This window comes from Capsicum annuum, chromosome 4 (assembly GCF_002878395.1).
Source record: "Capsicum annuum cultivar UCD-10X-F1 chromosome 4, UCD10Xv1.1, whole genome shotgun sequence".
NCBI lineage: Eukaryota > Viridiplantae > Streptophyta > Magnoliopsida > Solanales > Solanaceae > Capsicum > Capsicum annuum.
The window spans coordinates 74,015,870-74,041,731 of NC_061114.1; the positions used below are offsets into that span (position 1 = coordinate 74,015,870).

Sequence of the window (25,862 nt, forward strand, 5' to 3'; positions counted from 1 at the left end):
ACAATTGGATGAGAAAATATTGCATCACGTTTCAACATAATTTATAAATATTTTACTATTTTTATATATTTAAGTAGGAACAGTGATAACTTAGAAAATTTTAATTTTTATTGATTTTCAACTTAGAAAATTTTAATTTTTATTGATTTTCTTCCTTTCATATATGTATCAATATATGTAGTGACAATTCAAAATTAGAGTTCAGCAACACAATAACCTTATGAAGAGGTTGAACAATGCATTAACAAGGCACAATACATAAACATGTCATTTAACTTGGCTTCAGATCAAATCAATGACCTCTAACTTTGGGTGTGCACAAGTAGACACTTAAACTTGTATAAAGTCAAACAAGTAGTGACACACATATTGTAGGGGGGTGCGGATAGTGTGGGTAACTTAACATAGCTCTTGAAATGCTATGTCATAGCATTTGTTTTAACTTTATTAATGTTTTAACTATATGTTCCATATTTCTAGTTTTTATGTAGTCAAGTAGATTCTTTTTCATAAGTGTTTCTATTAATCTTATTTGCTCCATATCTTGTTTCCAATATTCTAAGTATTCGTAGTTTATCATTTTATCGTATAGTAGTTGTAATTTTACAAATTTCTGTGTAATAACTTATTCTAATCGTACTATATTTGATATGTAATTTTGTGGTATCTATGTGATCCATTAACATTTGTTGTTTATGTATAGTATTATATAAAGTATCATTTGTATCTCCTTTTTCTAAGGTTAATTTTATTCTAAGTCATTTTTCTTCTAATTGTCTTTTTTCTCTTTTAAGCTGATTCCTGTAATTAATTTCTTCATATAGCCAACTTTATTTTTCTCTAACTCTTCTAATATATTCTGTCATTTTCTAATCTGTATAATATCCGTCTGAATAATAACATCTAAATATGAGCAGTACCTATCATTATATAAGTGTAAGTTTTCTATAGAACTTAATAACTCTTCATTAAAATGAAATACCTTTTCGTGTATACTTTTTCTTATATCTGCTATTTCTATATCCTTAAGTATATACAAACAAGTATTTTAAATTTATCTATCATCTCATCAGATAAGTAAATATTTATTCTTCATATGATGCAATTTTCAAAATATTCCCTTCAACCATATACATAATAAAATATGGTCATCTTAGATTACTATATACTAGATTATTCTTAAATAACATCTTCTTCGGTCATTATTAGCATGGTAATCTGGATACTTTTTCCCTAAACAACGCCTCTACTTTGGTTACTCCCCTATCATGACTTCTTTGCCTCACCGGTTTCACCTTCACGATGACATAGTCCTTGAGAATTTTTCTCCTTTTCCACTTTGCTAATAAACTTCTTAACGTGCTATTCTTCAAATAATTCTATTATAAAGTAATTAATATGAGCTTATTTTATTATATCATCATTCTCAGAAATTTATGAATTTAGCTATTCATAATTATAAATGAAAATACCTGTTCTGGTAGATTTGATAAATCTGTGCTTTGCTCATCCATAACTTTTCCTTAGAAATATACCTGTTTTTATTAGATATTCAAAAGTTTTTGTGTACAAGAGACAAGACTTGCTTTCAACACATGAAAGTCTTGTCTTAGATTGCCGTATAACTTACATATTTATAATTCTAAAAGATGAAAACGTGTAAACTATTTACACTATTTCTAACTTTACATCTGTCAAAAAAGTAAAACACTAACAGTGGTCCTAACTTCACATTTGTCAAAAAAGTGAAAAATAAATAATGGCAAGTACCAAAAAAACTAAGAAAAGTCAAAAGTAGTAAAGACTAATAATGTTACACAATTATTTACGTATCTTAAGTCAAAAGACTATTCATATGTCATTGTTATGTCATTTTCATAGCTTGTTTCTTTGTTCTTTTTTATTTCTCCATTGCTCTGCGCTATCTTTGTATCTTCCAGCTGGTGTCCTTATCTTCTTTTATTCTAGTTAAACTTCAGGGATCACATTATTTTCTCCATGTCATTTTGAGCATTGGTGGTCTGAATATTTGTGTCCTATTAATTTGCAATATCTGTTTAATAATTTTTCTAAAATTAATTCCTTTTTAATTGCCCTTGTAGATGGTTGTTTTTCTGGATTGAGCAACGTCATAATCCATTGTTTAACTTCTTCCATATCAGACTGTCGTAGCTCCCTTGAATTTGAATAAATCATTAATTGATCTCTCGAATAGTAGCTCCATATGGGATTTTCATTGAGATAATTGTTTGCTAGTTCCTGAATAATTGTAGCTATTCCTATAGTTCGCTTATTTGCATAAAAATCAGGTATCTCAACTTTAGGTATCTCTAGCTGTTGAACAATATCTTCCGATATAATCATATCGCTAGTTAATCTTATTTTTACAACTTGTATAACTGGTTTAATTTTTTCATATAATATCTCTGCTGGTGCAGTATAAAACTTTATAAAAAATAGATTTCCTTTAGTTATTTTCTTATAAGTGGCGAATGCTCTATATAATTCTGGTATAGCTGTTAGTTCTGCTCTATATAATTCTGGTATAGCTGTTAGTTCATCTCCTTCTTGGGCATATATAGTATTTAATAGTCCATGACTAAAATAGGTTTTAACTAAATTTGGGTTAGTTTTTGGTAATGCGATTAACTTGTTGTAACCTTGTAGTAGTTTTTGGGTTATATAGTCTGTGTTTGGTTCTTGGATATTTGTGGATCTGGGTTCAAGGTTTAGGTGAGTCTGTATTTTATGGATATTTTCTATGTATGCTCGAGTTATATGGTTATAGGCTTTTGAATCTTGGTTTAAACTTTCTCGATATGTGGCAGTTTGTGGGGGTATGAACAAGGGATCTTTTTGTGTTTTTGGTATAAATGGTTTTTCAAATATCTTGTTCATGTTCAAGTTCTGATATCTTTGTCCACTAAATCCTTTGCTTGTACCTGCAGTTGTAGATTGATAAATGTTATGGGTTTTATGGAGTGTCCCAACGTCTCCTTTTATCTATGGAATTTTATTGTCTTCCGATCGACATAGCACTGCACACTGCTGAGTTATCTGAGTTATAGCTTCAGACTTCAGTTTAACTTCATTAGTCTTTAGCTTTTCTATTTCATTACCCATATTGTCCACTTTCAATGAAAGTGTAGTTAGGGTTTTGAGTATCTTTTCTAAAGCATCATCTTCTATTATATCAGTTTGTGTAGCTTTGTCTTGATATGCAATCTGCAATAACATTTTTATTAGTACTGATTACTTCAATTGTAAACGTAAAATTTAATATATTCAATACTAATCTCCAAATTTACTTCGTTGTAACTAAATTTTGCATTTTTCTTGTTAACCACCATCGTACCTGTGTATTATATGTTCGTACAATAAACTTGTTATATACAATATATGGATCAAATGCTAATAAACATTTATATAATGAGCATAATTCTTTTCTATTTATTTCTCATTTTATTTTTGTTTCATTAAACGTTCCTGAGTAGTATCTACAATGATGTTCTAAATTTCTTCTTCATATCTGTATTTAAGTACTCCTCCATAACTATATTCACTTGCATCTGCTTCTACTATATATGTAAATTTTTTATTTTTGTCTAGAAATTGTAATTTTGGTAATTCTTTACAAAGTATTTTTATTTTCTGAACTTGTTTCTTATCTTCTTCATTGTAATTATACTCTACATCCTTTTTTAATTTTTTCTGTAATGGCTTTAGGTTTTCTGCTAATTTTGGTATATATTCTCTTACTTGGTTTGCTAATTCTAAAAATGATTGTAATTTCTTTTTCGTATCTAATTCTTCTTTTGAATTTATTATTTTTTGTACTATATGTTGTTGCATTTTTACTCCACTTTTATCTATTTGTATTCCTAAAAACTCTATCTGATTTTTCATAATTTTGGCTTTCCTTTCACTTAGACTTATTCCTGAATTTTCTATTATACCTACAAATTGTTCTAGTAATTTTAAATGTTCATCTTTAGTTTTTGTATATAATAGTATATCATCTATGTATACTATACAATTAGGTAGTTGTTTAAAATAACTATCCATAAAGTGTTGGTATCTACTTGGTGCATTTTTATATCCAAATGGTAACACATTCTATTCATAAAATCCTTGTGGTACTGTAAACGCAGTTAATTTTTTAGATTCGTCTTCGAGCTTTAAATGGTAAAATCCTGAATTACATTCTAACTTACTAAAATAGTTATATCCTTGTATCTGTCTTATTTTTAATATCTTATTTGATATTGGATAATTATATGCCATGGTTTTTGCATTTAGGTTTCTATAATCAATATCATTCTATTTTTTCCTTTTTTTTGTTCACTGTGTTTATTTACTATAAATGCTGGCCTGTTGTGTTTACTATTACTTTTTTGTATGTATTATTTTTCTAATAATTCATCTATATGTATTTCGAATTCTTTTAAATCATCAAAGTTATATGTTACTGGTTTTTGGGTTATTATACTATTTTTATCTATTAGCTCAATTTTTACAATAGTTTTATATTTTTCCCATCCTTTTAGTGAATTTCATTATATAGTTGTCTTAATTTTTTCTTTATTATTTCTACCTTATCTATTGAAAATATAGTTATTTCTTCTTTATTTATTGAAAATATAGCTAGTTCTATTGTGTCTTCAGTATTTTTTATATTTTTTAATTTTTGTGTCATTTTTTTACTTCCTTTTATCCAATCAGTTTTCTTTCTTATTTTATTAATAACCTTCTTTGCTCTTACCTTTTGTTTACATGGTATTGTAAACCACCAGTGTGTTTTAGTTATTATATGTGGGTATAGTTTATCTAAAAACGACATTCCTAAAAACATATCTTTTGATGTTAGTTCATAATTATAGATCTCTTCTATTGTTAATATCTTATTCCATACTTGTATTTTTATATTTCTAGCTTTATAGGTAATTAAGCTTCCTTCATTATTAAATCCTTTGACTACTATTGGTGTTTTTAGCTTATCCCATTTGTCTGCTGGTAAACAGTTATATCTACATAAGTTGGTTTTTGCTCCAGTGTCTACCATAGGTGTATAATATCTGTTATAATATCCTTCTACTATTATTTTCATAAGTACATATATTTTCATGTTAATGTTCTTTTTATCAACAATTTTTCTCTATTATAGGTTATGGTTAATTGTGTATGTTCTATATTGTAGGGTTTTACTTGTTCTAACCATTTTATTCCTAATATTATGTATGTTTTTTTGCATATCTTCCTTTATTTCAAATTATATTTTTATTTTTCTAACTCCTATTATTATTTCCTTTTCCGCTGAATCTTTAATAGTTATTAAACTTCTTGGTAGATCTGGGCATATATTACTATTAGATTTTATTTCTTTATTTTACACTAGGTATTTTTCTATATGATTTTCTTCTTGTCCTGTATTTAGGAGTATTAAATATTCTTTTTTATTTATTGTTCTTGTTATATAATATTGGGTTAAATTAACTGTTGAAGTTATTTCATAATTTGTTCTTTTCGATGATCCTGATGATTTTGTTTTTTCAAAAACTATTCTTTTTGTTGTGCTTATTCTATCATTTATTATTCCTAAATCTTTTTCTATATTCATGTCTTTGTAACTATAGTCATTGTTATCAATTATTTTTACAAATTGCTCAGAAAGACTTTCTATTTGTATTTTATTTATTTTATTTTTTTCCTTATTTTATGTTTTGTTGTTAATACATATAGATTTTTACATCTTGCTGTAAATATTTTAGTTCCTGGGGTTAGTTCTATTCCTGATATTTTCCAATACAATACTAATGATTTATCTATGTTTTTATCTGTTATTGCTACTGAATAATTCACACTTATTATAAATTTAAATTTTTGGTATATTAAATTTCCTCTTATAGCAGTTATTATACTTTTTTCTATTGGTTTTATAATTCTACCATCTGCTAAATATAATTCTATTGGTGTATCTATTCCTTTTCTAAAACATGCTTTTATTAATATTTTCGTTCCTCCAAGGTGTACGTATTTTATTGGGTCTTTACTTTTTATATAATTTATTTCTTTATTAGTTATTCTTTTTGTTACTAGTGGCATACTAGCTCTACCTTTTGCATATCTACAGTCTATTACATGTTCTTTTTGGCTTACTACGTACTATTCTTCTTTTCGTCTACTAAATATGTTTTTTATTGTTGGTATTTTAAATATTTTTTCTATATTTAAATCTAATTCTTTTCCTTTTATCTCGTCAAATATATTATTATCAAATATTATTTTCTGATCTGTTCCTTCTTCATTTAAATATTCTTCCTTTGTTATTATTTTTATATCTTCTTCAGTCATTTGATTCATCTGATTTACTACCTATTTCATTATCTGTTTCATTTTCCAAAATTTCATATATACTATCATCACTTTCTAATTTGTAATCTGTATAATCTATTTGCATATATTCTGTATTTTCTATCTTTATTTCTGATATTTGTTTCTTTTTGTGGTCTTTAGGTGTTTTACAATCTCTAGCTAAATGTCCTAGTTTTCCACAATTATAACAAGTACATTTTTTGATAGATTTCTTTTTCCTATATGGTCTTTTATATTTATAATTTTTTACATAATATCTTTTTCTTGGTTTCTTATATTTATATTTCGACTTTCTGTACTTTTTATATTTCTTATGTCTTTTTCTTTTCTTATAATATTTTTCTTCACATCCAAACTGGGGTGCTATTTTATCCTTGCAACATGCTAAATTCCTTATCAATGTTTTTTACATTTTTATTTCTTCTCTGTATTTTTCACATAGATTTTTATATCATTGTTGTAGAAATTTGATTCTTGCTCCTAGGGTATCTACTATATTTGCTTCATCCCAACTCTTTATTATTTTTGAACTAAATAGTTCAGGTAGTTTACTAAAATATAATCTTCTTACTTCTCTACTTTCTTCTGTATTATATGTTCCCTTATAGTAGTATTCTTTAAATGCACACGTATATTCATCTATATAACACATATTACATATTGCTAGTTTTAACATTAAATTCTTATTTGTATCTTTTTCTTTGTTTTGTTCTTCTTCTTTTGTTGCCATACTTCTAAATTCATCTCTTATAACTATTTCATATTCATTCAGTATGTCTATAGGTGTTAGTTTAGTTACTGTTGTTCCTTCCATTTTTTTATCAGCCCTTAATCATTTTTACTATCTTCAGTTAAATTTTAAAACCATAATTTTGTTGTTCCTATTAGTGTTCTTTCTATATATCTGGTGTATCTGTTGCATTTATACCATTGTCTAATAATTGTTTTGTTACATATTCCATCCATAATTGTATCGTTTTATCTACATCTATTACACAGTCTAAGTCTAAGAAGTTATAATTTTTATTAATTATTTGTTTTGGTGACCATTTGTTAGATTCATCCTTTAGGTTATAATTCTTAAACTTATTTTTATAATAATATGTAGGTTTTCTTATTTCTGATGTACTAGGTATTATTTTTTTCATCGTCCTTTTTATCAAGAGTGTTTATTTGTGTTTGTATTTTCTAAGTTTTCTTTATTGATTACTTCTTGATTTTCATTTATTTCTAGTTTTTCTATATTTATTAAGATTTCTGCATATGTTTCACTATCTTCTGAATCATAATTATCTGTTTTTTCAGCATCTATTGTATTTATTTCTATTTTATTAGCTTCTAATTCTTTATTTTCTAATTTTTCTTTAAATTGATTTATCTCAATTAATATTTTGTTCTTTATCCCTTTCTTCTTTTTTCTTTTTGTCTTTTTCATACAAATCTTTTAGCATTTACAGTTCTTTTTCTAATTCAGCAATCCTATTATTTTTAGTTTCTTCTATTTTTCGTATTTCTTCTGTAGTCTGTTGTTTTATTTTATCTATTTCTTTTTTCCTGTCTATTTTTTCGTTTTCTCTTGCTATTCTTATCATGACTGTTAATTTATTTTCTAATTTTAATTCTTTTTTTTTCTAACATTAAGTATAAATGTTCACCTATTTTCTTATATCTTCTTCCTAAATAAGAAAATATTATTCTTATCTTTAATCCTTCATGATTTTCATATGTTTTTTCATCTATTATAAATTCTTCTTTGTTCATTTTATCTACTTGATAGTGTATAGATCATGTTGATATATGTATTCTTCATTATCTATTTGTTATTCTAAATATGATATTTCTTCTTTTTGTGCTTTTATTGATTTCTGGCATACTCCAACAATTATGTTATATTGTAGTCTTTCTTTTTTTATTTTTAATTCTCTTCGTTTCTCAGATACTATTTGTTTTAGTTCTTTATATTTTTGGGATTGATATTATTCATTAATATTTCTAAAATTTTGGTGGATCTCTAAATCTGATTTTATCATAATTAGGTGGTGTGTATCTCATTCTTCTAGATTTTAAATGGATTATTAATTTTGCCTCATTGCTAGATATTAAGGTAATTAAGTAAGCTAATCTGTGGGAGGTTTCTTTTGTTTTATTTAGTTTCTTATATTCTGAATAATTACTATTTAGAATTCTTTTAACTTCTTTAAAAGCCTGTGTTATTTTAAATGGTCTTCTCATATTTAACAAATAAATAACAACATAGTTAACAAGATAACGTAATTAATAATATTAACAATTAAGTTAACATTTCTTACATTTCTCATAATTAACACATGTCTACTTGTACATTTTTTTAAATAACATAGCTCTGATACCAATTGTAGGGGATGCGGATAGTGCGGGTAACTTAACATAGCTCTTGAAATGCTGGGTCATAACATTAATTTAAACTTTATTAATGTTTTAACTATATATTCTATATTTCTAGTTTTTATGTAGTCAAGTAGATTCTTTTTCATAAGTGTTTCTCTTAATCTTATTTGCTCCATATCTTGTCTCTAGTATTCTAAGTATTTGTAGTTTATCGTTTTATCCTATAGTAGTTGTAATTTTACAAATTTCTGTGTAATAACTTATTCTAATCGTACTATATTTGATATGTAATTCTGTGGTATCTATGTGATCCATTAACATTTGTTGTTTATGTATAGTATTATATAAACTATCATTTGTATCTCCTTTTTCTAAGGTTAATTTTATTCTAAGTATTTTTTCTTCTAATTGTCTTTTTACTCTTTTAACCTGATTCCTGTAATTAATTTCTTCATATAGCCAACTTTGTTTTTCTCTAACTCTTCTAATATATTCTATCATTTTTTAATCTGTATAATATCCATCTGAATAATAACTATCTAAATATGAGCAGTAGATATCATTATATAAGTGTAAGTTTTCTATAGAACTTAATAACTCTTCATTAAAATGAAATACCTTTTCGTATATAATTTTTCTTATATCTAATATTTCTATATCCTTAAGTATATACAAAACAAGTATTTTAAATTTATCTATCATCTCATCAGATAAGTAAATATTCATTCTTCATATGATGCTATTTTCAAAATATTCCCTCCAACCATATACATTACAAAATATGGTCATCTTAGATCACTATATACTAGATTATTCTTAAATAACATGTTCTTAGGTCACTATTAGAATGGTAATCTATATACTTTTTCCCTAAACTGTGCCTCTACTCTGGTTACTCCCCTATAACGGCTTCTTTGCCTCATCGGTTTCACCTTTACGATGGCATAGTTCTTGAAAATTTTTCTCCTTTTCTACTTTGCTAATAAACTTCTTAACATACTATTCTTCGAATAATTCTATTATAAAGTAACTAATATGAGCTTATTTTATTATATCATGATTGTCAAAAATTTATGAATTTAGCTATTCATAATTATAAATGAAAATACCTGTTCTGGTAGATTTGATAAATCTGTGCTTTGCTCATCCATAACTTTTCCTTAGAAATATACCTAGTTTTATTAGATATTCAAAAGTTTTTGTGTACAAGAGAGAAGGCTTGCTTTCAACACATGAAAGTCTTGCCTTAGATTGTCGTATGACTTACATATTTATAATCCTAAAAGATGAAAACGCGTAAACTATTTACACTATTTCTAACTTCACATCTGTCAAAAAAAGTAAAAAACTAACAATGGTCCTAACTTTACATTTGTCAAAAAAGTGAAAATAAATAATGGCAAGTGCTAAAAAAACTAAGAAAAGTCAAAAATAGTAAAGACTAATAATGTTACACTATTATTTATGTATCTTAAGTCAAAAAGACTATTCATATGTCATTGTTATGACATTTTCATAGCTTGTTCTTTGTTTTTTTTTATTTCTCCATTGCTCTGTTGCTATCTTTCTATCTTTCAGCTGGCGTCCTTATCTTCTTTTATTCTAGTTGAACTTCAGGGATTGCATTATTTTCTCCATGGCATTTTGAGCATTGGTGGTTTGGATATTTGTGTCCTATTAATTTGCAATATCTGGTTAATTATTTTTCTAAAATAAATTCATTTTTAATTACCCTTGTAGATGGTTGTTTTTCTAGATTAAGCAACGTCATAATCCATTATTTAACTTCTTCCATATCAGACTGTCGTAGCTCCCTTGAATTTGAATAGATCATTAATTGATCTCTCGAATAGTAGCTCCATATGGGATTTCCATTGAGATAATTATTTGCTAGTTCTTGAATAATTGTAGCTATTCCTATAGTTCGTTTATTTGCATAAAAATCAAGTATCTCAACTTTAGGTATATCTGGCTGTTGAACAATATCTTTCGGTATAATCATATCTCTGGTCAATCCTATTTTTATAACTTGTATAACTGGTTTAATTTCGTCATATAATATCTCTGCTGGTGCAGTATAAAACTTTATAAAAAATATATTTTCTTTGGTTATTTTCTTATAAGTGGCGAATGCTCTATATAATTCTAGTATAGCTGTTAGTTATTCTTCTTCTTGGGTATATATGGTATTTAATAGTCCATAACTGAAACAGGTTTTAACTAAATTTGGGTTAGTTTTTGGTAATACGATTAACTTGTTGTAACCTTGTAATTTTTGCATTATATAGTCTGTGTTTGGTTTTTGGATATTTATGGCTCTGGAGGTGAGTTTGTATTTTTTGGATATTTTCTATATATGCTCGAGTTATATGGTTATACACTTTTTTATCTTGGTTTAAACTTTCTCGATATGTGGTAGCTTTGGGGGTATGAACAAGGGGTCTTTTTGTGTTTTTGGTATAAATGGTTTTTCAAATATCTTGTTCATGTTCTGATATCTTTGTCTACTTTCTCCTTTGCTTGTACCTGCAGTTGTAGATTGATAAACGTTAGGGGTTTTATAGAGTGTCCCAACGTCTCCTTTTATCTATGGAATTTTATTGTCTTCCGATCGACATAGCTCTGCACATTGCTGAGTTATCTGAGTCATAGCTTCAGATTTCAGTTTAACTTCATTAGTCTTTAGCTTTTCTATTTCATTACTTATACTGTCCACTTTCAGTGAAAGTGTAGTTAGGGTTTTGAGTATCTTTTCTAAAGCATCATCTTCTATTATATCAGTTTGTGTAGCTTTGTCTTGATATGTAATTTGCAATAACATTTTTGTTAGTACTGATTACTTCAATTGTAAATGTAAAATTAAATATATTCAATACTAATCTCTGAATTTCCTTCGTTGTAACTGAATTTTGTATTTTTCTTGTTAACCACCATCGTACCTGTGTATTATATGTTCATACAATAAACTTATTATATATAATATATGGATCAAATGCTAATAAACATTTATATAATGAGCATAATTCTTTTCTATTTATTTCCCATTTTATTTTTGTTTCATCAAACGCTCCTGAGTAGTATCTACAATGATGTTCTAATTTTTCCTCTTCATGTTTGTAGTTAAGTACTCCTCCATAACTATATTTACTTGCATCTGCTTCTACTATATTCACTTGCATCTACTTCTGGTTTTTCAAAAGCTATTCTTTTGGTTGTGCTTATTCTATCATTTATTATTTCTAAATCTTCTTCTATATCTATGTCTTTGTAACTATAATCATTGTTATCAAAATACTTTGTAAAGAATTATCAAAATTATAATTTCCAGACGAAAATAAAAAAATTACATATATAGTAGAAGCATATGCAAGTGAATATAGTTATGGAGGAGTACTTAAATACAAATATGAAGAAGAAAAATTAGAACATCATTGTAGATTTACTCAGGAACGTTTAATGAAATAGAAATAAAATGAAAAATAAATAGAAAAGAATTATGCTTATTATATAAATATTTATTAGCATTTGAACCATATATTGTATATAGTAAGTTTATTGTACGAACAGATAATACACAGGTACGATGGTGGTTACCAAGAAAAAAATACTAAATTCAGTTACAACAAAGGAAATTCGGAGATTAGTATTGAATATATTAAATTTTACGTTTACAATTGAAGTAATCAACACTAACAAAAATGTTATTGCAGATTACATATCAAGACAAAGCTACACAGACTGATATAATAGAAGATGATGCTTTAGAAAAGATACTCAAAAACCTAACTACATTTTCACTGAAAGTGGACAGTATGGGTAATGAAATAGAAAAGTCAAAGACTAATGAAGTTAAACTGAAGTCTGAAGCTATGACTCAGATAACTCAGCAGTTTGCAGAGCTATGATGATCGAAAGACAATAAAATTTCAGAGATAAAAAAAGACGTTGGGACACTCCATAAAACTCATAAGGTTTATCAATCTACACCTGCAGGTACAAGCAAAGGAGTTAGTGGACAAATGTAATACCCCGCAAAGTTCTGTTCTAGTCTTAGCCTTAGAGCGTATCCAACAAAGCGAAAAATCTGAAATGAGCCATAATAATAATATGAAATCCTCGAATAGGTGTAGAACCGGACATGTCTAGTGGTTGTCGAAAGACCGTAGTGAGTAAGTTAAGATGAAATAGCGGTAAATCTCCCAAGTGAGTGCTCTTTGATTTATTTTAAGTTTTGCATACATGCTAAGTGGTTAGCAAAAGAGTAATGACATGGTAGTGTGAAGTTTTCCCAAAATCTCATGATATCTAGATATATGTTGAGACCGATATAGGTGTGAAGTACTTGATGCAAAACTTCGTTGAATGGGGTATAATTTAATAACATGTCTTCCTTAAGGTAGTTTATGACGATGAATTGATATTGATGACCCCCTAAATATTGGGAGCGATCCTTTGGTAATCATGATGGTGAATAGGGGTTTATATTTCCTAAATGGTAGATACGATGCTGTAAGGTTTGTGAGGGGGAAAGTATGTTATGATTCTGAAACGCTTAGAGTGACCCCTTGGTAGTTGTGATGATGAGTAGACGTTTGTGAATCCTTGGAGGCTTGAGGTGATGTTCTAATGATTGTGAAATTGAATATATGGCATGATTTCTGAGTTTCTTGTGAATATGCCTAAATGATGGTAATGATGCATGAATGTTTGTGATACTTAAATGAATGATGATGCTTTACTTCTATGTTATTGAGTCTTGGGGTATTTATACCCAAAAATAGAGTTGTTGTACAGAGCCCGTGTCAGTTTCTCGATAATTCCAACCGAGCCATGATTTTCAAAACTCAGTGAACTATAGAACTCTGCATCCTCAGATAAGTGCGAAGCTTAATAAAGCTCAGTAATCTCAGTTATCTCTGCAATATCTGTATTGCTAGTAATCTAGCCTCAGACATGTGATCAGCTCAGTTCTAATAGTATTCAAGTGATTCAATTCTAATTACAAACGTGATTTGAGTAATCTATTCAAGCTCTGTATCATCAGTCAGATACTGTTATTCGATATCTTTTCCATCAGATATGGAACTAAGTAATCTCAGCGTAACTCAGTTAGATCTTTTGAGAAACATGATCTGTATCAGATTCAGTTCAGTTGTGCTCAGTTAAGAATTTAGTCAGAGTCTTTCAGTTGGCAGTAGAAACTAGCATAGAGCGAGCTCAAGGATGGGAACTCACCTGCTAGTAGAGGGTGTGATTCTTAAAAGCAATCCTTGTACTTCAGAACTACATAGCCAGCGTAGGTTGAGAAGTCACACATGTTAGTTGAGGGTGGATGAGAGACATCATACCTGCTAGATGAGGGTAGATGAGGTGGCTTGACCTGCTAGATGAGGGCTCCACCGTTCTCGTTTGAGGACCTACTAGATGAGGGTCATATAGATTTGTCTTTACCAGTGGCATGGTAATGATACCCTTCCAATTGGGGCACAGGTTGTAACCCACCTGTGGTAGGTCAGGGCATGTTGGTTAAGTGACTACTTCCCACAGTTTCAGTTTCAGCTTTAGTCTCAGTTTCAGAATCAGTTTTCAAAAATTAAGACTGTTGATACAATAATCTATCATTGTGAGGAACTCAGATAGTTTCATTAATTTATGGGTCATCCCATCAGATAGACTTGGTCTCACACACAGTTATTTGATATCATATTCAGAGATATGCTGTCAGATAAGCTTGATCACAGTATCAGATTTTTATTGAGTATTCTTGTTATCAGATTCAGATATAATCATATTCTTTATCATTGATAAAGCTTTCAAAATCATCTGTTTGAAAGGTTGATCTCTAATCCTGTCATTCAAAATTAGTAAGTCCAAGAATTCAGTCATTGTTGTAAGTACATCCAGATCCTCAGTTATCAGTATCAGATGAGTCAGTGATTCAGTATCTCAGTGTTAGTAGAGAGTTTAGTCTGCAGTAAAGTGGTATCTGAGTTTCAGTTTCTAGAGCTGCGATATTTATGTTCATGTTTTGTGCATTTATGTATGTGTTTTCATGCGGCATTTTCATGATTATTCAGTTTAGATATTACGCATGCATTAACCCTTGTATTAACCTACCCCATCTACATACTCGGTACATTTTTGTATTGACGCATTTACGCTATGGTGTTTTATTTGACATAATAGGTTCAGAGGCACAGGATCCAAATTATCCTTAGCAGTTTAGTCCCTGTCAGCAGCAGTAGTAGTGAGTTCTCTTCTTTCGAGGATGAATCTCAGTTTACTATTATTGTTTCAGATTTTGTTTATTTTTAGTTGGCGGAGTTAGTTGGGGATCTGTCCTATCAACTCCACAGTTCAGACAGTTTAGAGGCTTTTCAAACAGATGTATTAGTATTCAGTTTTCTATATTATGAGTATTCATAGATGTGTTAGACCTTATGACTAGTTTCGCATTTATTTTAGACATTGTGCAGTGTACAGGTACAGATATCAGTAAACGGTTAGCTTGTGGTCCTTCGGGGTCATAAGAACTGTGTGACATCTTAGGATGAGATCTCGGGGCGTTACAAACTTGGTATCAGAGCCTAAGGTTCAAGAGTGTCTTGGGGAGTCTGAAAAGCCGCATTTAGTAGAGTCTTGTACATGGGTGTATAGCACGCCATATTTATGTGTAAGAGGCTACATGATTTTCTTAGGAGCAGTTTCCCTTCTTTCAGTGATTATTTCGTGCGAGTGAGCATGAGCTCAAGTTGGTCCTCAGTCTAATCCACTTTATTTCTTAATTTACAGAGTATGCCTTTTCGCAGAGACTTTGTCCATATATGCCTCCTCGCACAGACTTTGTCCATAGGGTTGATGATCAGCCCCCTCACCTAGTAGATTCTAAAAATGAGAATGTGTCACATGCAGAGTTTGGCAGCTTTCCAAGCGCTAGCCTAGGTGGTGACTAATGTTTATGACAACCGTCAGGCTGCAGTCCCACCTCAGCAAGATGGGAATTTTTCCGCAGCCAGGATTAGAAGCTTCATGAAAATGAACCCGCCCGAATTCTTTGGGTCAGTAGTAGGTGAGGACCCGCAACTTTATCTAGAGGAGGTGAAGAAGATTACCCAGATTATGCACGTCTCTGAGGAGGAGAGTGTGGAGTTAGCATCTTATAGGTTGAAAGATATTGCTCATGATTGGGTAGTGATGTGGGAGAAGAGTAGAGGGGAGAATGTAGCTCCTGTCACTTGGTCAGAGTTTCAGAGTGCCTTTCTAGATTGATTCTTTACACTTTAGATGAGAGAAGCTAAGATAGAAGAGTTCATGAACCTAAGGCAAGGTTCTATGACTGTGAAAGAGTCTTGTCTTAAGTTTAACCAATTAGCTAAGTATGCTTCCTACTTGATAGATGACCCTAGAGCAAGTATGAGTAAGTTTCTGTCTGGGTTTTTGAGTTATGTGTTGAAAGAGTGTACAGCTGCTATGCTAAATAGAGATATGGATCTTTCTTGGCTAATGATACATGCACAACAAATTGAGGCGGACAAGATGAAAGAAAGAGAAAGTATGAGTAAGAAAGCCAAGACAGGTAGTCGTGGTTTCTCGCAGTCAGGGTACCAAGGTGGTAGTGGTTCTCAGCATGGTCAGATACTTTTAGTTCCAGCTCCATCTTTGGCTAGTGTACTTGCACCTGCGTTTGGGGGTGTCAGATTTGAGGGAGCGCCAAGCTTCAAAGCCCAGAGTAGTAATAGTGGTGTTTGTACCTACCCATTGTGTGAAGAATATGGTAAGATTCATAAGGGTGTATGTAGAGCCGGTAGTGATGTGTGCTTTGGATGTGGCGAGATCGGTCACAAAGTTCGAGACTATCCTAATCCAGATCCCCGAAGTCAGCGTAGTCGTTCTTCAGCTCATAATAGATTGTATGCACTTCAGACTCACCATGATCATGAAGATCTCCCTGACATAGACCCGGGTATGTTATATGCCCTTTATCTTTATAGAATGCATTGATAGATCCTTTGCTCCTATTTTGAGCCTATATGTTAGCATGAGTCATGCATAAGTTTTAGATCTCAATCGGTCAATCATGACCCAAGCGATAGGTGCCCCGTGCACCGCTCCAGTATTTCAGCGAAGTGTGTTTAGAGGGACATAGGATCCCAAGGGGGAGATACCCCATAGTGTTATGATGTTTGCATATCCTTAAGTTTATTTAGATGCATGTTAATATTCTTCTAATGAAGCTAGCATCAGTGATCATTAAATTGTCAGTTGTGCTTCCAAAGGTCAGTTCAGTTAGACATTCATGCATTAGATATGCACGTTCAGTAGAAAGAGTTCAGCTTGTCAGTGCGTGTTCATCCATGCATTTGTGAGATCAGCTCATCTATGAGTATCATCAGTTGAGTATTCAATGCATCATATATGATGCCCAGTGTGAGAACTCTATATGTCAGTCATTCCAGTTGCGTAGTCCTGATTTGAGACATTTCTATTTCTTGAGTAAGTTCTGTTGATCAGTATTCCATCCTACCAAGAAACATTCGAGTACGAATTTTCCCAAGGGGGAGATAATGTAATACCTCGCAAAGTTCTCTTCTAGTCTGAGCCTTAGAGCGTATCCAGCAAAGCTGAAAATCTGAGTCTAAAAGTTTCAGACGTATATTCCCAAGTATGAAACACTTTTAATCATGCATAATTTCCCTAATTTATACTTTTAGTCATGTAGATCATTGAACAAGCTTTCCATTAATACCAATTTCATCAAAATCCGACATCGGACGAAGAAGTTATGGCTATTTTACTGAGCGTTGTCGGAATCACAGGTTTGACGGTCGATCTGACGGATCGCCAAGTCCTTGGTGGACCGTCAAGTGTCCCTTCAAACCAAGGCAGTGGCTTTCTTTTTCGTTCATCTTTTGACGGTCAAAGTAGTGGACCGTCAGAAAGTTGACGGACCATCAAGGGGGCCGTCAGACCGAGGCAAAATGTCCCATTCCTTGACCCCGAGTGACGGACGATTTGGTAGACCGTCAGATTTATGATGGACCATCACTTTGACCGTCACTCTGAGGCAGAACATCCCAGTTTTGGCACTTGAGTGACGGATGACTTGGTGGACCGTCAGTCCCTTTGACGGACCATCAGGTTGACCGTCACAGACCCCGATTAGAATTTTCTAGACAACTTTTAAAGGGTCATTTTGGTTTTTTCAACATCCTCCCCCAGCTCTATAAATACCGGGCCAAGAGCCTTCAACTTTATTTTTTCTCTCTTCCAACCAAAAAATTAGGGTTTCCAAAATCAAAATACTCTCTTCTCCTTTCATAAAATTCAAGAGGGATCAAGAAGGATCTAGAGAAATCAAGAACTCCTTTCAAGAGCCTTCAAGAAAAGAAATTTTCAGGTATGTAGATGTTGATTCTTAGGTCCCTTTCATCCAAGAAGATCAAGTACCCTTTTTTTAAACTTAAGAATTTTATGCTTTGTGATATTCCATGATTTGTATGAGTTGAAGTTGATGTTACTTGTGTTGTTGAGTTTGGATTCATGATTTTTTGCAAGATTTATGGTCTTTGACCCTAATATGTGGAATTTATGTGATGTTGTAATAAGCCCTTTTGAAGTTGGTGTATATGTGAGGTGTTCATGACATTAGGGTGTAGAGATAGTTGAATAAGCGGAGTATGCACCCCATAGGTTGGATGAAAGGCTGAGGTGAAGCATAGAGGGGCATTGTAGTATGTTAAAGGGGAAACCCAAAGTTGTGGGTTAGTCCATGCACACCTAGTATTTGATAAAATGCCTTAGTAAGCGGAATGAGCCATAATAATAATATGGAATCCCTGAGTAGGTGTAGAACCGGACATGTCTAGTGGTTTTTAAAAGACCGTAGTGAGTAAGTTGAGACGAAATAGCGGTAAATCTCCCAAGTGAGTGCTCTTTGATTTATTTTAAGTTTTGGATACATGCTAAGTAGTTAGCAAGAGAGTAATGACATGGTAGTGTAAAGTTTTCCCGAAATCTTGTGATATCTAAATATATGTCGTGACCGATATCGGTGTGAAGTACTTGATGCAAGACTTCGTTGAATGGGGTATAATTTAATAGCATGTCTTCCTTAAGGTAGTTTCTGATGATGAATCGATATTGATGACACCATAAATGTTGGGAGAGATCCTTTGGTAATCATGATGGTTAATAGAGGTTTATATTTCCTAAATGATAGATGCAATGTCGTTAGGTTTGTGAGAGGGAAAGTATGTTATAATTCTAAAACGCTTTGAGTGACCCCTTGGTAGTTGTGAGGACGAGTAGACGTTTGTGAATCCTTGGAGGCTTGAGGTGATGTTCTAATGATTGTGAAATTGAATATATGGCATGATTTCTGAGTTTCTTATGAATATACCTGAATGATGGTAATGATGTATGAATGCTTGTGATGCTTGAATGAATGATGATGCATTACTTCTATGTTGTCGAGTCCTGGGTGTATTTATACCCGAAAATAGAGCTATTGTCTAGAGCCCATGTCATTTTCTCGATAATTGTAATCGAGCCATGATTTTCAGAACTCAGTGAACTATAGAACTCTGCATCCTCAGAGAAGTGCAAAGCTTAATAAAGCTCAGTAATCCCAGTTATCTCTGTAATCTTTGTATCTCTGTAATCTAGCCTCAGACCTATAATCAGCTCATTTCTAATAGTATTCAAGTGATTCAATTCTAATCACAGACGCGATTTGAGTAATCTATTCAAGCTCTGTATTATTAATCAGATACTGTTATTCGATATCTTTTTCGTCAAATATGGAACTAAGTAATCTCAGTGTAACTCAGTCAGATCTTTTGAGAAACATGATCAGTATCAGATTCAGTTCAGTTGTTCTCAGTTAAGAATTCAGTCAGAGTCTTTCAGTTGGGAGTAGAAACTAGCACCGAGCGAGCTTAAGGATGGGAACTCACCTGCTAGTAGAGGGTGTGATTCTTAGAAGCAATCCTTATGCTCCAAAATTACATAGCCAGCATAGGTTGAGATGTCATACCTGTTAGTTGAGGGTGGATGAGAGACATTATACCTACTAGATGAGGGTAGATGAGATGGCTTGACCTGCTAGATGAGGGCTCCACCGTTCTCGTTTGAGGACCTGCTAGATGAGGGTCATATAGAGTTGTCTTTACCAGTGGCGCGGTAATGACACCCTTCCAACTGAGGCACAGGTTGGACCCCACCTGTGGTAGGTCGGTGCATGTTGGTTAAGTGACTACTTCCCACAGTTTTAGTTTCAGATTCAGTCTCAATTTTAGAATCAATCTTCAGAAATCAAGACTACCAGATACAATCATCTATCATTGTGAGAAACTCAGATAGTTCCATTGATTTATGGGCTATCCTATCAGATAGACTTGGTCTCACACACAGTTATTTGATATCATATTCAGAGATATGCCGTCAGACATGCTTGATCACAATATCAGATTTTTGTTGAGTATTCTTGTTATTAGATTCAGATATAATCATATTTCTTATCGTTAATAAAGCTTCCAAAATCATCTGTTAGAGAGGTTGATCTCTAATCCTGTCAGTCAAAAGCTGTAAGTCCAAGAATTCAATCATTGATGTAAGCACATCCAGATCCTCAATTATCAGTATCAGATGAGTTAGTGATTCAATATCTCAGTGTCAGTAGTGAGTTCAGTCTGCAGTAAAGTGGTATCTGAGTTTCAGTTTCTAGAGCTGCGATAATTGTATTCATGTTCTGTGCATTCATTTATGTGTTCTCATGCAGCATTTTCATGATTATTCAGTTTAGACATTGTGCATGCATGAACCCTTGTATTAACCTACCCCATCTACATACTCGGTACATTTTTATACTGGCTCATTTGCGCTACGGTATTTTATTTGACACCATAGGTTCAGAGGCACAGGATCCAGATTATCCTTAGCAGTTTAGTCCCCATCAACAGCAGTAGCAGTGAGTCTTCTTCTTTCGAGGAAGAATCTCAGTTTACTATTATTGTTTCAGATTTTGTTTATTTTTAGTTGGCGGAGTTAGTTGGGGACCTGTTCCATCAAATCCATTGTTCAGACAGTTTAGAGGCTTTTCAGACGGATGTATTAGTATTCAATTTTCTGTATTATGAGTATTCATAAATGTGTTGAACCTTATGGCTAGTTCCGCATTAAATTTAGACATTGTGCAGTGTACAAGTACAAATATCAATAAAGGGTTAGCTTGTGGTCCTTCGAGGTCATAAGCACCGTGTGACATCTCGGGGCGTTACAACAAAGATATCAGAACATGTACAAGAACAAGATATTTGAAAAACCATTTATACTAAAAACACAAAAAGACCCCTTGTTCATCCCCCCACAAACTACCACATATCAAGAAAGTTTAAACCAAGATAAAAAAGCCTATAATCATATAACTCGAGCATACATAAAAAATATCCATAAAATATAGACTCACCTAAACCTAAGACCCATAGCCACAAATATCTAAGAGCTAAACACAGACTATATAATCCAAAAACTACAAGGTTACAACAAGTTAATCGCATTACCAAAAACTAACCCAAATTTAGTTAAAACCTGTTTCAGTTATGGACTATTAAATACCATATATACCCAATAAGGAGCTGAACTAACAGCTATATCAGAATTATATAGAGCATTCGCCACTTATAAGAAAATAACCAAAGAAAATCTATTTTTTATAAAGTTTTATATTGCACCAGTAGAGATGTTTTATGACGAAATTAAACCAGTTATACAAGTTCTAAAAATAGGATTAACCAGAGATATGATTACACTGGAAGATATTGTTCAATAGCCAGAGATACCTAAACTTGAGATACCTGATTTTTATGCAAATAAGCGAACTATAGGAATAACTACAATTATTCAAGAACCAGGAAACAATTATCTCAATGGAAATCCCATATGGAGCTACTATTCGAGAGACCAATTAATGATCTATTCAAATTCAAGGGAGCTACGACAGTCTGATATGGAAGAAGTTAAACAATGGATTATGACGTTGCTCAATCTAGAAAAACAACCATCTACAAGGGCAATTAAAAAGGAATTAATTTCAGAAGAATTATTAACCAGATATTGCAAATTAATAGGACACAAATATCCAGACCACCAATGTTTAAAATGCCATAGAGAAAATAATGTGATCCCTGAAGTTCAACTAGAATAAAAGAAGATAAGGACGCCAGCTGGAAGATAGAAAGATAACAACGGAGCAATGGAGAAATAAAAAAGAACAAAGAAACAAGCTATGAAAATGACATAACAATGACATATGAATAGTCTTTTTGACTTAAGATACATAAATAATTGTGTAACATTATTAGTCTTTACTATTTTTGACTTTTCTTAGTTTTTTTTTTGGCACTTGCCATTATTTGTTTTTCACCTTTTTGACAAATGTAAAGTTAGGACCATTGTTAGTCTTTTACTTTTTTGACAGATGTAAAGTTAGAAATAGTGTAAATAGTTTACGCGTTTTCATCTTTTAGGATTATAAATATGTAAGCCATATGACAATCTAAGGCAAGACTTTCATGTGTTGAAAGCAAGCCTTCTCTCTTGTACACAGAAACTTTTGAATATTTAATAAAAACAGGTATATTTCTAAGGAAAAGCTATGGATGAGCAAAGCACAGATTTATCAAACCTACCAGAACATATATTTTCATTTATAATTATGAATAGCTAAATTCATAAATTCCTGACAATCATGATATAATATAATAAGCTCATATTAGTTACTTTATAGTAGAATTATTCGAAGAATAGCACATTAAGAAGTTTATTAGCAAAGTGGAAAAGGAGAAAAATTCTCAAGAACTATGTCATCCTAAAGGTGAAACTGGTGAGGCAAAGAAGCTGTGATAGGGGAGTAACCAAAGTAGAGGCGCTGTTTAGGGAAAAAGTTTCCAGATTACCATGCTAATAGTTACTGAAGAACATGTTATTTAAGAATAATCTAGTATATAGTGATCTAAGATGACCATATTTTTGTTATGTATATGATTGGAGGGAATATTTTGAAAATAGCATCATATGAAGAATGAATATTTACTTATCTGATGAGATGATAGATCAATTTAAAATACTTGTTTTGTATATACTTAAGGATATAGAAATAGTATATATAAGAAAAATTATATACGAAAAGGTATTTCATTTTAATGAAGAGTTATTAAGTTCTATAGAAAACTTACATTTATATAATGATAGCTACTACTCATATTTAGATAGTTATTATTCAGATAGATATTATATAGATTAAAAAATGATAGAATATATTAGAAGAGTTAGAGAAAAACAAAGTTGGCTATATGAAGAAATTAATTACAGGAATCAGCTTAAAAGAGAAAAAAGACAATTAGAAGAAAAATTACTTAGAATAAAATTAACCTTAGAAAAAAAAGATACAAATGATAGTTTATATAATACTATACATAAACAACAAATGTTAATGGATCACTTAGATACCATAAAATTACATATCAAATATAGTACGGTTACAATAAGTTATTACACAAAAATTTATAAAATTACAACTACTATAGGATAAAATGATAAACTATGAATACTTAGAATATTGGAGACAAGATATGGAGCAAATAAGATTAATAGAAACACTTATGAAAAAGAATCTACTTGACTACATAAAAACTAGAAATATGGAACATATAGTTAAAACATTAATAAAGTCAAAACAAATGCTATGACATAGCATTTCAAGAGCTATGTTAAGTTACCTGCACTATCCGCACCCCCTACAATAGTAGTGACACACATCCTATGTGGCGTCCTATCTGGTCAATTCTTGTCCTACATGGCATCCTACGTGTATTACGCCACATAGGACGTGTATGTCTACTTTTTCAATTTTATACAAGTTTAAGTGTCTACTTGTGCACACTCAAAGTTGGAGGTCATAGATGTGATTTGAAGTCAAGTTATTATGCCTATTAACAATGTAGCATTCGTTTGAAACAAGAAAATCATTCGTTGAAAATGATTTGACTTATTTACAGTTTTTTTCTTCCCTGAAAAAAAAAATGTTTTGAAACAGGAAAATCATTTATTGAAAATGATTTGAATTATCCATAGTGTTTTTCTTTCTTGAGAAAAATAAGTTTGTTAGTTTTGTAATTTTTTTATACAAATATAAATTCGTACTATGAATAATTTAGTTTCTTTATTATATATTATCTGTACTAAATCAAAATGAAATTTAATGTAGAGAAAAGGTATATGAAGGTTGAACACTGCATTCAAACAACATAGATTTAAAACATGAAAATTATTTATCAAAAATGATTTTAATTAATCATAGTATCTTTTTCTCTCTTGAGAAAGATAAGTTTGTTAGTTTGGTGATTTGTTTATTCAAAAATAAATTTTTGGTAACATATTATCACTAAATAACGAGTTTATTAATGAATATGAACTATAAAATAAATGTATAATCAAAAGAATAACATTTCACAACATAATTAATGAACAATCTTTTTCAGTATGTGCATTTTGAACTGCTTTTTCAGTATATATATAAATTTTATTGGACACAAGACAAGAATCAGTAGCTTATGATTGATAGGCATGTGCGCGTGAGAGAGGGGTAATTTGTAGAGTAAGCAAAAAAAGTATGGATAGTTGGAAAAGAACATAGTTACTAACGAATAGATATGGATATTGGAAATTTCGAATAAGTTTCAGTGTTGTACCTGGCCTTGAAAGAATGATATACATTGTATATAGATACTCCAGAAGTGATTGATTTGAGTTGTAAATTCTCCATCGTGGCTCTGAGGCATCAAAACTGTTAGCAGATTGGTGATAGTGTCCTTTTGTCTACATCTCCAATGGTGGTATAAATCTTATTTGAGATTTAATCCATCGCATAGACAACGGAAAGATTTACAATTAAAAAGTAGGAAAAGGGTTACTTACCTTGGTCCTTGCAATCACCTCAAGTTCGTCGCCATCATCGTGAAGATGACCGGAGTTCATGGAGTGATGCCGTTCTAGATGCTTCAGGCACTCTCCATTTTGGACTTTGTCTAGTTAATTATATTTCCATTTTCGATTTGTATGTTGTTTAGTTGTTTTACTTGGAGGAGTTGGACCAGGTCACTTTTGGGTCCGTGTACATTTTACTACTTTAATAAAATGGGCCCTGTGTCCAATTTTAAATTTAAAAAAAAAAAGAAATTAGTTACTAACGTATAGTATGAATCTATTATTTTTCTAATAAAAGTTTAGTTCTTTATTATTTATTGTTTTTCTATTTTCTTTTTAAATTTAATGATAGGGTGGTCAAGGTATAAAGATAAATTGAGTTTTTGTAATTCAATCATACAAGATACAACAACAACCCAATATATTCCCACACAGTGAAGATAAAATTATCAAATATTTGATATTTTCAAATTCTCTTACATGCACTAAAAATAAAGAAAAAATATGTTAAAATAATTATTAGCCACCATGTAAGCCGCAACTTTAATTTTCAATACTATTTCTTTTTAATGTTTCTTTTGTTTTAATCTTTTGTTTTTTCAAGTTAAATAGCTAACTTTAATGGGTTATTTCATATTTCTATTGAAACTAGATACTGTAGCCCGTGCCAACACGGACCCAACATATGTTATTTACGTTATGTCAATTTATGTAGCACAAATAGCATTTAGAGTGTCAATCAAATTTTTATTAATACAAATTTTAAAATAATTTAAGTTGCTAATTATTGTGATTTATAGTATCTTTTATGCAATTTAGTAATTTATGTTACTCGCTTTGTCCCAATTTTAGAATTTAGTGAATCAATCAATTTTTTTTTGCCAATATATTTTTTAAAATATTTTAAGTTGTTAATCTTTGTGATTTTAGTATCTTTTAGTGCAATTTCAAATAATTTATGTTACTTGCTTTATCACAACTTATGTGACACTATTAAAATTTCAAAAGTCAATCATATTTTATACTATATGTTTTTAAAGTTTTATAAGATGCTAATAGTTATGACTTATAATTATTATTTTTCATAATTTTTAAATATATAATATTTTACCAAAATAAAGTAAATAAATTAAAATAAA

At 30.8% G+C, this 25,862-nt stretch overlaps 1 long non-coding RNA gene across 1 annotated transcript in view; it reads right to left on the minus strand.

The window, feature by feature from the left end:
• The window catches only part of LOC107869716, a 28,802-nt gene extending 3,941 nt beyond the window's left edge, over positions 1-24,861 (minus strand). The window contains exons 1-2 of the long non-coding RNA XR_007054816.1: positions 24,715-24,861; positions 24,489-24,569 (exon numbers count right to left, since the gene is read on the minus strand). This is a non-coding gene — a long non-coding RNA (uncharacterized LOC107869716). The remainder of the gene's footprint in view (positions 1-24,488; positions 24,570-24,714) is intronic.
• Positions 24,862-25,862: the final 1,001 nt, after the last annotated feature.